Source organism: Hylobates moloch, unplaced genomic scaffold (genome assembly GCF_009828535.3).
Source record: "Hylobates moloch isolate HMO894 unplaced genomic scaffold, HMol_V3 SCAFFOLD_4, whole genome shotgun sequence".
NCBI lineage: Eukaryota > Metazoa > Chordata > Mammalia > Primates > Hylobatidae > Hylobates > Hylobates moloch.
Genome location: NW_026652279.1, coordinates 22,166,807 through 22,178,773, shown reverse-complemented (window position 1 = coordinate 22,178,773; position 11,967 = coordinate 22,166,807). Strand labels below are relative to the sequence as shown.

The 11,967-nt window shown below is 45.4% G+C and overlaps 1 pseudogene; it reads left to right on the top strand.

Annotated features, from left to right (window-relative positions):
- The first annotated feature begins 4,782 nt into the window (after nucleotides 1-4,782).
- LOC116466542 (nucleolar transcription factor 1-like) lies at nucleotides 4,783-11,744 on the top strand (annotated as a pseudogene).
- The last annotated feature ends 223 nt before the right edge of the window (nucleotides 11,745-11,967 follow it).

Here is an 11,967-nt window from a genome sequence, read left to right as displayed (position 1 = left end):
CACCTAACTAATTTTTGCATTTTTACATGCCACCACACCTGACTAATTTTTGTATTTTTAGTAGAGATGGGGTTTTACTATGTTGGCCAGGCTGGTCTCAAACTCCTGACCTCATGATCCGCCCGCCTCGGCCTCCCAAACTGCTGGGATTACAGGCGTGAGCCACTGCGCCCAGCCAATTTTTAATTTTTTTAGAGACAAAAATCTTGCTATGTTGCCCAGCCTGGTCTTGAACTCCTGGCCCAAGTGAGATTCCTGCCTCAGTTTCCCAAAGTGCTGGGATTGTAGGTGTGAGCCACTGCACCCAGTTCACTCTATAATCTTTGAACCCAGCCTTCACAGACATCTCTGCAGACATCCTCCCATGAGGCCAATCCCTCCTTAAAGGGACTGCCCCTGTGTGGGCTCAGTAGGAATCTGTCCCCTGATGGAAATGACAGCACTTGCCAGCATGTCCTTTAAGTTCTTGGATATAAAAGCCTGATCCCACTCCAGCTTTCTAGGTAATGGCATAGACTCCACTCCTTCTAAGAATGGCTGTTCTAAAGTCCTTCAGGCACAGGGTATGCCTATGTCCTATACACACACAGTACACCCTTTTAAGAAAGTTACCTGTATTACAGTAGCTCTCAGTCTTCAACGTGCACACAGGTCACCTGAGGGAACTATTAGAATGAAAAGTTTCCGGGATTCACCGCTAGAGATTCTAGTTAGTTAGGTATCCAGTGGGACACAGGTTTTAAACAAGATCTGCCTTCAACAGGTGGATCTAATGCAGATGATCAGAGGGAAATTAACAGCAGGTGATTGTTAGCAGGGATTTCAGCTCTATTTGTAAGTCACTTTGTGTTTGCAAAGTAATGACAGATGTGTTGCCCTCTCCAAAGCCCTAAGTCAATTATAAACCATAACTTTGGTTGTTATATTTCACTCTGTTAATCTGTTTTCCTTGAGTCATCCACAGCAAACATGGCCAGAGATTCCTTTTAAGATTAGAGATACCTCAAGGTTATCTCAAGGATATAAAGGAATTGGAGGTAGCATGGTACATTTCCCCAGCTGTGCAGTCCCATTGTCTCCTAGTGATTGTTTGGTATCTAGGAGTGATGGATTCAGAGTGAAAATGGCAGTTGGAAATGTTAACTTTTTAGTCCCTCTGTATGGCTAAAATTGTGAACACATGGGGCAGATATTATGTTTATTTTTTGTTTGTCTAGAGGCAGCCTCAGCCCCTGCCCTTCAAGCGTCCCCTCGACATTTTCTATGCGTGCCCTTTTCCTCTGCTTTAGCTGTTGTGCTCTTTGTCAGGGTTCAAACGACTGCAGCTCCCATGTGATAGTCCCTGAGATCACATGTAAAGGAATACCTATCCTAACCGTTAGAAGCCACTGAAACGAATCTGGTGGCTGACTGTCTTCCTTACATGCCACCCTGACCTTTCTTGTTGGGGATGCAAAGCAGGACCAGAATGAGTCCACTTTATGTGACTTTTTTTTTTTTTTTTTTGAGACAGACTCGGCTTTGTTACCCAAGCTAGAGTGCAACGGCACAATCTCGGATTACAGCAACCTCCGCCTCCTGGGTTAGAGCACTTCTCATGCCTCAGCCTCCTGAGTAGCTGGGACTACAGGCGTGTGCCACTATGTCCAGCTAATTATTATTATTTTTTTATTTTTTGGAGAGATGGGGTTTCCCTATGTTGGCCAGACTGGTCTTGACCACCTGGCCTCAAGTGATCCGCCCACCTCGGCCTCCCAAAGTGCAGGGATTACAGACGTTAGCCATTGTGCCCGGCTACTTCACTCTTGTTCTAAGGAATTCGTTTAAAAATGTACAGCTCACAGAAAGTTAATAATAAAGACATTACTGTTAGCAAGGAACTTTCATCTCTGTCACCCCCTTCCCCCTCATTTCCCATATATGACATAGACCTCCTGTTCCTATGAGGAAACTTCCCCTAAAGCAAAGTTCTCAACCCTATTGGGGCACTGAGGTACATTTGGAAATATGCGGAGGCGATTTTGGTTGCTAAGTGACAGGCCAACCATTCAGGGATACTGAAGAGTTTACAATGCATACAACAGTCCAACCAAGACCTGTCCTGCCCACCATACTAACAGCAACCATTAAACACCCCACTCGGCTGTCATTGTTTTTTTTTTTTTTTTTTTTTTTTGAGACGGAGTCTTTCTCTGTCCCCCAGGCTGGAGTGCAGTGGCGCGATCTCGGCTCACCGCAACCTCCACCTCCTGGGTTCACGCCATTCTCCTGCCTCAGCCTCCCGAGTAGCTGGGAATACAGGCGCCCGCCAACACGCCCGACTAATTTTTTGTGTTTTTAGTAGAGACGGGGTTTCACCGTGTTAGCCAGGATGGTCTCGATCTCCTGACCTCGTGATCCGCCCGCCTCAGCCTCCCAAAGTGCTGGGATTACAGGCTTGAGCCACCGCGCCCGGCTTCGGCAGTCATTCTTGCCTCAGATCTTCTTTCCTCCCAACCCCAGGAAAGGAGTAACTTCTCTAATTGGTGTCTTTGGGAGAAGGAATGAGCAGCGCAGCTCAGCCCCTACTGGGATGTGTTCTTTGGAATCTGGCAACCCAAAGAGAGGGTGAACTAGGGCCTGCTCTTTGCTGGATGGTCAGCTGCCCAGGTAGGCTCTGCCCTATTGGGAATACCTGAAATCCATCCATACGAGACGCTGGTGGGAAAATCTATTAATGGCAGTGGAGTGTTACCAAGCCCTTCGGATCACAGTTCTGAAGTCATGTTTCCATTCCCCTTTATCAGTGACAGAGATGACATTTTCATCTCTATTTGTTTGTCTCCCATATCTTATTTACCAATTGTTTTGAACTGGGAAGGGAATCAAGGAATGCTATTTAATTGGCTCCAACATGTAAAAAAAAGTTTGAGAGTAAAGAGAAAATATCACTGTATGTAAATGTTAGTGGCTCTAGATTTTCCAGTGATTTTAAAGTTTTAAAATATGTCATAACCACTTAGATTTATGTTATTCATATGGATTTCAGGACATCAAAATGGTATTTTTATTTTTTAAATTATGCCTAGTTTAACTACAAAACAGACTTGAGTCTGCTTTTAAAGAATGCATACAATTTCATCAGAATTTCTTTCTTACTTAAAAATATAATGGAATAGGAAAAATAAGGATCCAATAATAAGATAAAGCCAATAAAGTATTAGTACACTAAAACGCATGCTCTTCAGTCTTCCACATTTATTAAAAGTAGGTGGCGAGCTAAACACTAAACTTCCTGGTGGACAAAGGAAAATGGAAAACACAATTATTTTCAAGAGTAACTGGCCGGGCGCCGTGGCTCCACGCCTGTGATCCCAGCACTTTGGGAGGCTGAGGCGGGCGGCTCACCTGAGGTCAGGAGTTTAAGGCCAGCCCGGCCAACATGGTGAAACCCCGTCTCTACTAAAAATACAAACATTAGCCAGGCATGGTGGTGGGCGCCTGTAATCCCAGCCACGCAGGAGGCTGAGGCAGGAGAATTGCTGGAACCCAGGAGGCGGAGTTTGTAGTGAGCATGATCATGCCGCTGCACTCCAGCCTGGGTGACAGAACGATACTCCGTCTCAAAAAAAAAAAAAAAGAGTAACTTTGCCCATTGAATATAAGATTAAAATATATTTTAACTGATTATATATCAGTGTGCCAGTCCTCAGGAGAAAGTCAAGGGGTATTGGCTAATGTAACGTATATAGCTCCAAAAACATCCCTAAAGATAATGTAACAGCAAGTTAGCTTCAGCTGTTTCCTATGGGTTCCTTCAATGCAAGCCATGAGGATCATGCCAAATTATAATTTAATAAAAGGGCTCCTTCAGGGACCGAAACAATCCAAGAAAATTGCCCTCTGATGGTCTGGCTTGATGCCCATACTTACAAGATCGATTATTTTGCCTTTTACACACATTTTTGAATAGCAGCTATTATTTCCTGTATATGATAAATGTTTAGATTCTATTCTGCCAATACGCCATCATCCATACTAATAAGGTAATGCAAAGACATAAATCATTCCAAATATTGGGCTTTAAAACATTATTAACAAGCACTAGAAAATCTTAATGTTTTTGGCCTTGGATTGCACTGCTTACATTTTTTTTTTTTCAACAGAAGCAACTTACTTCTTCTATTATATTTTTCTTGGTAGTCTAAATCCCCAATGGGTATGGAAGAATTTCCACTGGAATAAGGCAATTAGTCATTATAACTTTTATTTATATTTATAAAAAGAAGTTAAAAAAAGAAAAAAATGGAAAATAACAAATAAACAAAGCTTTCCCCTTGCTCAGTACCCAAATGACCATATAGCATGTGTGGTATAGGAAGTACTCAGAGAGAGTTCCACAATGCTTAAGGAATTGAAAATGCAACCTTTTTGTTGTTGTTGCTGCTGTTGTTCATCTGCTGTGTCAAGACACTTCTTGAGCACCTCTTCAAAATTTTCTTGGCCCACTAAGTGTAGGGAGTCAGCTCCAGCTACTGCTGTGGGACCAGTATCATGCTGGCACCAACATGGGCCTCACTGTACATTTCACTCTTCTGCTCTGGGACTTGGGAATCCCCTTTGAGTAAACCAGAAGAGCTGGAGTGTTTATGCCCTTGAAGCCATTCTTGACCAATGGGATGCAGGAGCTGATGGATAAATGCTTCTTTTTTGTCCTACAGACACGTATTTCCGAAATGAACTCTGTGAGGCTCCCCAAAATATCCCAGTGAGATGGAGCACTAATCCCCCTTAGCTGGGGTCATGGAGGGGCAACTTGGGAACAGGTTCTTGTACGGGTTTTCCCTCCTTCTCTGTTTCACTCCCCTGACCTGCATTTTTATTCCTTGTGACCATATTCCCAAATGAACTATCTGCAAAGAAGACTTTACACTGGGCTGCACTTTGGGGGTAACCCAGCTAGATATCTGCTTTGATCATACTTTACTGTGTTCTCATGTATGTGGATTTACAGATTCTATTCTTCAATTTTAATGAAATTAACTTTCATATAAAGAAAAATGAACCTCTGAAGATTCCCACAGCAAAGCTGCTGATTGAAGATAAACCATGAATGTAAGCACAAGATGACAATAAGAAAATCACAAAGCTGATTCTTCTCTTACTCAAAGGATGAGTTCCACACGAGCTACAGAGAAGAAATAACTTTTATAGCCTTAACAATAAATTAAAATAAGTTTTAAATATTTTTATCTTTATTCTTTTAAAATTCCATTTAAAAAAATAAATTCCAGGTCAGGCGTGGTGGCTCAAGCCTATAATCCCAGTGCTTTGGGAGGCTGAGGTGGGAGGATCACTTGAGCCCAAGAGTTTGGACTTCACCAGCCTGGACAATGTGGCGAAGTCCTATCTCTGCAAAAAATACAAAAATTAGCCAGGCATGGCAGCTAGTGCCTATAGCCCCAGCTACTCAGGAGGCTGAGGTGGGGAAATCACCTGAACCCAGGAGTTCAAGGCTGCAGGGAGCTGTGATCGTGCCATTGCACTCCAGCCTGGGCAACAGGAACCCTATCTCAAAAAACAAACAAAAAGCAAAGAAAATAAATTCCATATGTTCTTAAAGTTCACAATGAGTGGAGTAGTCCATATATAATTTCTAGATAAGTGAATATGCATATATGAGGAGCATGCACTCAACCTTTTTTACTGATTGGAGATCACTGGTCCAAATAAATTCAAGGCTGATCCGAGTGCAATGGTGTTTACAGCTAATCGATCACAACCAGTTACAGATATCTTTGTTCCTTCTTCATTCCCATTGCTCCACTTGACTAGCCTTAAAACATATATAAAAAGTAAATAAAAATTTTAAAAAACTGTTTTAATTCAAACGATCTTACCTTTCCAGTTTCCTTATGAGCCTTGATTGGGTATAATAGGAGGTGAGCAAAACTGAGTCGTTCATAAGTTTCCCTCGATAATTCACACTGATAAACAGAGCAGATTCATTGATAGACAAATAATTTCTTTTATTTTACATATCTTTAAAAAAATGTTTTTTGTAGAGACAGTGAGCTGTGATCACACCACAGCACTCCAGCTTGGGTAACAGAGTGAGACTCTGTCTCAAAAAAACCTCAAAAATAAATAATAAATAAATATGAAAATATTTATCAGTGTACCTCTAACATTGCCTTTAGTAAATAAAGGGTAAAATCATAAAGCTTTTGGAGGCAAATATAGAAGAATATCTTCAGGACTCAAGAGTAAGCAAGAGTTTCTAAGGTTCAGAAGGCAAAATCACAAAAGAAACATTTGATAAATTGAAATTTCTTTAAACTAAAAACTTCTGCTCATCAAAAGTCAATTAAGAAAATGCACAGGTGGCCAGGTGCAGTGGCTTTCGCCTGTAATCTCAGCACTTTGGAAGGCCGAGGCAAGTGGATCACTTGAGGCCAGGAGTTCAAGAGCAGCCTAGCCAACATGGCGAAATCCTGTCTCTACAAAAAATACAAAAGTTAGCCAGGTGTGGTGGCACATGCCTGTGGTCCCAGCTACTGGTGAGGCTGAGGCACAAGAATCACTTGAACTCAGGAGGTGGAGGTTGCAGTGAGCCAAGATTGAGCCATTGTACTCTAGCCTGGGCAACAGAGAGAGACTCTGTTTCAAAAAAAAAGAAAAGAAAAGAAAATTTAGAGGCAAGCTACAGACTGGGAGAAAATATTTGCAAAACATACCCGTGACTAAGGACTTATATGTAGGATATATAAGTAATTCAATAATAAAAAGACAACGAATCCAATTTTTAAAGGGCAGAAGTAACATTTCATAAAAGTTATAAAAATAGACAATAGGTCAGGCCTGGTGGCTCATGCCTGTAATCCCAGCACTATGGGAGGCCAATGTGGGCGGGTCACTTGAGATCAGGAGTTCAACACCAGCCTGGCCAAGATGGTGAAACCCCATCTCTTCTAAAAATACAAAAAAAAAAAAAAAACAGCCAGGCATGGTGGTAGGTGCCTGTAGTCCCAGCTGCTCGAGAGGCTAAGTCAGGAGAATTGCTTGAACCCGGAGGCGGAGGTTGCAGTAAGAGGAGATGGTGCCACTGCACTTCAGCCTGGGTGACAGAGGGATACTCCGTCTCAAAAAAAAAGGCAATAAACACATAAAAACATTGAGTGATTTATTCATTCATTCTACAAACATTCACTGAGTGTTATACACCAGGAGCTGGGAGCAGTTTTCGTGTGTGAAGGGGAGAGTGCATGCTGTCGAGCTGGACTGCAGGAGCTGAGGTAAGAGTTAGGAAAAAGAGGAGGGGCACACTCTCATACCCACAGATCCATTAAGTCTAATAGGGTCTTGGCTGGGTCTCTCTGAGAGTGTGGACCTGCGTCCCTCCCTCCCCTTTGGGAGGTGGCAAGGGATACAAAGCCCCTCATCTCTCAGCCTGCCTGAGCAGGGACTGGTATGTCTTCTAAAGGCAAAGTGACTTTGACCCTAACTTGCTGCCAGCACAACCAAGGAGGTGGCTGGACAGCTGGAGGATGAACAGAGAAGCCCATCCCCCACTGACCTGGAAATGGCCGCCTTCAAAGGCCAAGACCACCGGTCCCAGGAAAACATGCTGACTTTGCTGGAATGCATAAAGAATAACCTTCCAACCAATAGCAGTTACAAGTTCAAAACCACCTAATCACATATGGGGACAAAGTAGCATTTAAAGATTTCTGGAGACACGACAAGTTCAATGGGTAGAGATTTCTTTTTTCTTCTTCTTCTCCTTCTCCTTCTTCTTCTTTTTGGCTTTATTTTGTTTTCTAGACAGGATCTCATTCTATCACCCAGGCTGGAGTGGACTGATGTGATCATAGCTGACTGCAGCCTCAAACTCCTGGGCTCATGCAGTTTTCCTGCCTCGGTTTCTTGAGTAGCTAGGCCCACAGGTGTGAGTCATCACACCGGGCTAATTAAAAAAAATTTTTTTTTGTAGAGTTGGGTTCAGAAATGGGTGTTGGCCAGGCTGGTCTCAAACTCCCAGCCTTAAGCAATCCTCCCACCTTGGCTTTCCAAAGTACTGGGATTACAGGCATGAGCCACTGTGCCTGGCCTAAATGGGTGAAAATTTCTGACAAGGTGAGGAACTTGTGCACTTTGACAGAATTGATCTTCAATGCCAGAAACATGTTAAAAATCCTTAAAAAATTAAACACAAAAAACTCAAACAACACCCAGACTTCCCAAAGAAGTCCCTGATCCCTTATTTCCACTTCTTCGTGGAGAAGCAGGCCAAGTGTGCAAAACTCCACCCTGAGATAAGTAACCTGGACTTCACAAAGATTCTGTCCAAGAAATAAAAGGAGCTTCCTGAGAAGATGAAAATGAAATATATTCAGGACCTTCCAAGGGAGAAACAGAGTTTGAGTGAAACCTGGCTCATTTCAGGAAGGATCATCCCAACTTAATCAAGAATGCCAAGAAGCCAGACATCCCCAAGAAGCTCAACTGCCCCACCCAGCAGCTGTGGTACACCAATCGGAAGAAGGACTTTAGTGTATGTGTGTTTTTGGGGTTTTGTTTTGAGATGAGGTCTCATTCTGTCACCCAGGCTGGAGTACAGTGGTGCAATCACGGCTCACTGTAGCCTCAACCTCCCAGGCTCAAGCAGTCCTCCCACCTCAGCCTCCCAAGTAGCTGGGACTACAGGCACACACCACCACACCCAGCTAATTTTTAAACATTTTGTGTAGAGACAGGATTTCACTGTGTTGCTCGGGCTGGTCTTGAATCCTGGGCTCAAGCGATCGACCCACCTTGGCCCCCCAAAGTGCTGAGCTTACAGGCATGGGCCACTGTGCCCGGCCAAGAAGATGTATTTTACAGTGTGGCCAGATGCCCTTACAAAGGAGGTGAAGGACTTTCTGGGGAAGTAGTGGTCTCAGCTCTCAGACAAAAAAAAAAAAAAAAAGGCCGAAATGGATTCATGAGGCTCCGGGAGCAGTGGAAGTAGTGCGAGGAGATCATGCAGACCTATATATAGGAGCGCCCTGAGCCGAACATCATTGAGGAGGGCCCCACCAAGTCCACCCTTGCCAAGGCTGAACACCAGCTCAAGGACAAATTTGATGGGCGACCCACCAAGCCACCTTGGAACAGCTACTCACTGTACTGCGCAGAGCTCATGGCCAACATGAAGGATGTGCCAAGCACAGAGCGCATGATATGTCATGCGGCCAGCAGTGGAAGCTGCTCTCCTGGAAGGAGAAGGACGCCTATGTGCAACCAGAAAACAAAAGATTATGAGGTGGAACTGCTGCGTTTTTCTCAGGAGGCTGCCCCAGGAGGAGCAGCAGCAGGTCCTGTGGGAGGAGAGGGTGCTGAACATCAACAAGAAGCAAGCCACCTGCCCGGCCTCCAAGAAGCCTGTGGGGAAAAGAAAGAGAGATCAGATTGTTACTGTGTCTGTGTAGAAAGAATTAGACATAGGAGACTCCATTTTGTTCTGTACTAAGAAAAATTCTTCTGCCTTGAGATGCTGTTAATCTGTAACCCTACCCCCAACCCTGTGCTCCCTGAAACATGTGCTGTGTCAACTCAGGGTTAAATGGACTAAGGGCTGTGCAGGGTGTGCTTTGTTAAACAGACGCTTGAAGGCCGCATGCTTGTTAAGAGTCATCACCACTCCCTAATTTCAAGTACCCAGAGACAAAAACACTGCGGAAGGCCACAGGGACCTCTGCCTAGAAAAGCCAGGTATTGTCCAAGGTTTCTTCCCACGTGATAGTCTGAAATATGGCCTCGTGGGAAGGGAAAGACCTGATCGTCCCCTAGCCCGACACCCGTAAAGGGTCTGTGCTGAGGAGGATTAGTAAAAGAGGAAGGAACGCCTCTTTGCAGTTGAGATAAGAGGAAGGCTTCTGTCTCCTGCTCATCCTGGGCAATGGAATGTCTCGCTGTAAAGCCAATTGTATATTCCATCTACTGAGATAGGGGAAAATCGCCTTAGGGCTGGAGGTGGGACATGCGGGCAGCAATACTGCTCCTTAAGGCATTGAGATGTTTATGTATATGCACATCAAAAGCACAGCACTTTCTTCTTTACCTTGTTTATGATGCAGAGACATTTGTTCACATGTTTACCTTCTGACCTTCTCTCCACTATTATCCTGCCACACCGGATAATGATCAATAAATACTAAGGGAACTCAGATGCCGGTGCCCGGCGTGGATCCTCCATATGCTGAACGCCGGTCCCCTGGGCCCCCTTTTTCTTTCTCTGTACTTTGTCTCTCTGTCTCTTTCTTTTCCAAGTCTCTCATTCCACCTAACGAGAAACACACACAGGTGTGGAGGGGCAACCCACCCCTTCAGAAGCTAGCCCAGGAAGGGGGTAAGGAAGCTTCTGAGAAGCCCACGCGGCTTCTTGGTGGGTGGAAATTGGCAGCCATCTCCCGGACTCAGAAGGAGCACTACAAAAGCTGGCCAATGAGCAGCCAAAGCATATAAGGTGCACCCGGACCCCTGGGTTAAGGATCTCTGTCCCCCAGTGGGCCATGCTCATCTGCCCCCAGCAAAAGTGGTGGCAGCTGCAGGAGGAGCAGCCTGGGTTCTTGGAGAGCGAGCTGGCCTGCGTGCTGGCCCGAAGGTGGAGTGATTTGTCTGAGAAGGCCAAGTACAAGGCCCGAGAGCAAGCCAGGCAGGGAGTGCCAGGAACTTGGCAAGCCGCCCAAGTCACCCAAGAGAGCACAGGAGATCTGTCAACAGAACATCATCAGCAACTACCTGGCCTGCTTCAAGAACGACCGGGTGAAGGCCTCAAAAGCCATGGAGGTGACCTGGAATCACAAGGAGGAGAACCTGATGTGAATAGAGAAGGCAGCCAAAGACCGAAAGTGATGAGAGAGAGCTGAGTGAGATGTGGGCACTTCCAGCTGCTGCAGATTCTTCCAAGATGATGAAATTCCAGGGAGGAAGCAAGAAGCTTTGTGAACTGGTACGAGAAATTCTTCCAGGAACTGCTGTGCAACGGGGAGCTGAAACACCTGCCACAGATGGAGTGCACGTGGATGGAAATTGGCAGCCATCTCCTGGAGTCAGAAGGAACACTACAAAAAGCTGGCCAATGAGCAGCGAAAGTGTACAAGGTGCATCTGGACACCTGGGTTAAGGGTCTCTGTCCCCAAGACCGCAGAGCCCAGAAAGAGTATATCTCTGATAAATAGAGCATGACCAAGCTGCGGACTCGAACTCCTCTGAGTCCAGACAAACAATCCTGCAGTCCAAGTCAGAGTCCTAGGAGGAGCATAAAGAGAACGAGGGCCATGAGGACAAGGATGGAGAAAAAGTGTGAAACCTGGCCCATTTCAGGAAGGATCATTCCAACTTAATCAAGAATGTCAAGAAGTCAGACATCCCCAAGAAGCCCACCCCTCACCCCAATCAGCAGCTGTGGTACACTCATGAGAAGGTATTTTGTGTACATGTGTTTTTGATTTTGTTTTGAGACAGGGTTTCTCTCTGTCGCCCAGGCCGGAGTGCAGTGGTGCAATTATGGCTCTCTGCAGCCTCAACTCCCAGGCTCAAGTGATCCTCCCACCTCAGCCTCCCAAGTAGCTGGGACTACAGGCACATGCCACCACGCCTCTGAGTCCAGCAGCAAGGAAGGGGATGAGAATGAGGAGTATGATGAGGATGAAGATGAGTCCATGGGCAGCAGCTCCAGCTCCTCCTCTTCAGGGGACTCCTCAGACCCTGAATCCAGCTGAGGCTCAGCCCCACCCTGGGGCAGACAGGGAGAGCCCAGGAGCTCTCCTCCCCAGCTGGCCACCTTTGTTTCTCCCCCATGTCTATTCCCTTCCCACTGGCCTCCCCGACTTTCTTTCTTTCTTTTTTAAACAAAATGGGGATGGAGGCTGGAGGAGTCCAGGCCAGCACTCTGCAACCTCAGAGACATTAGCCCTGGGGGGTCCACCAGGGAGTGCAACCATC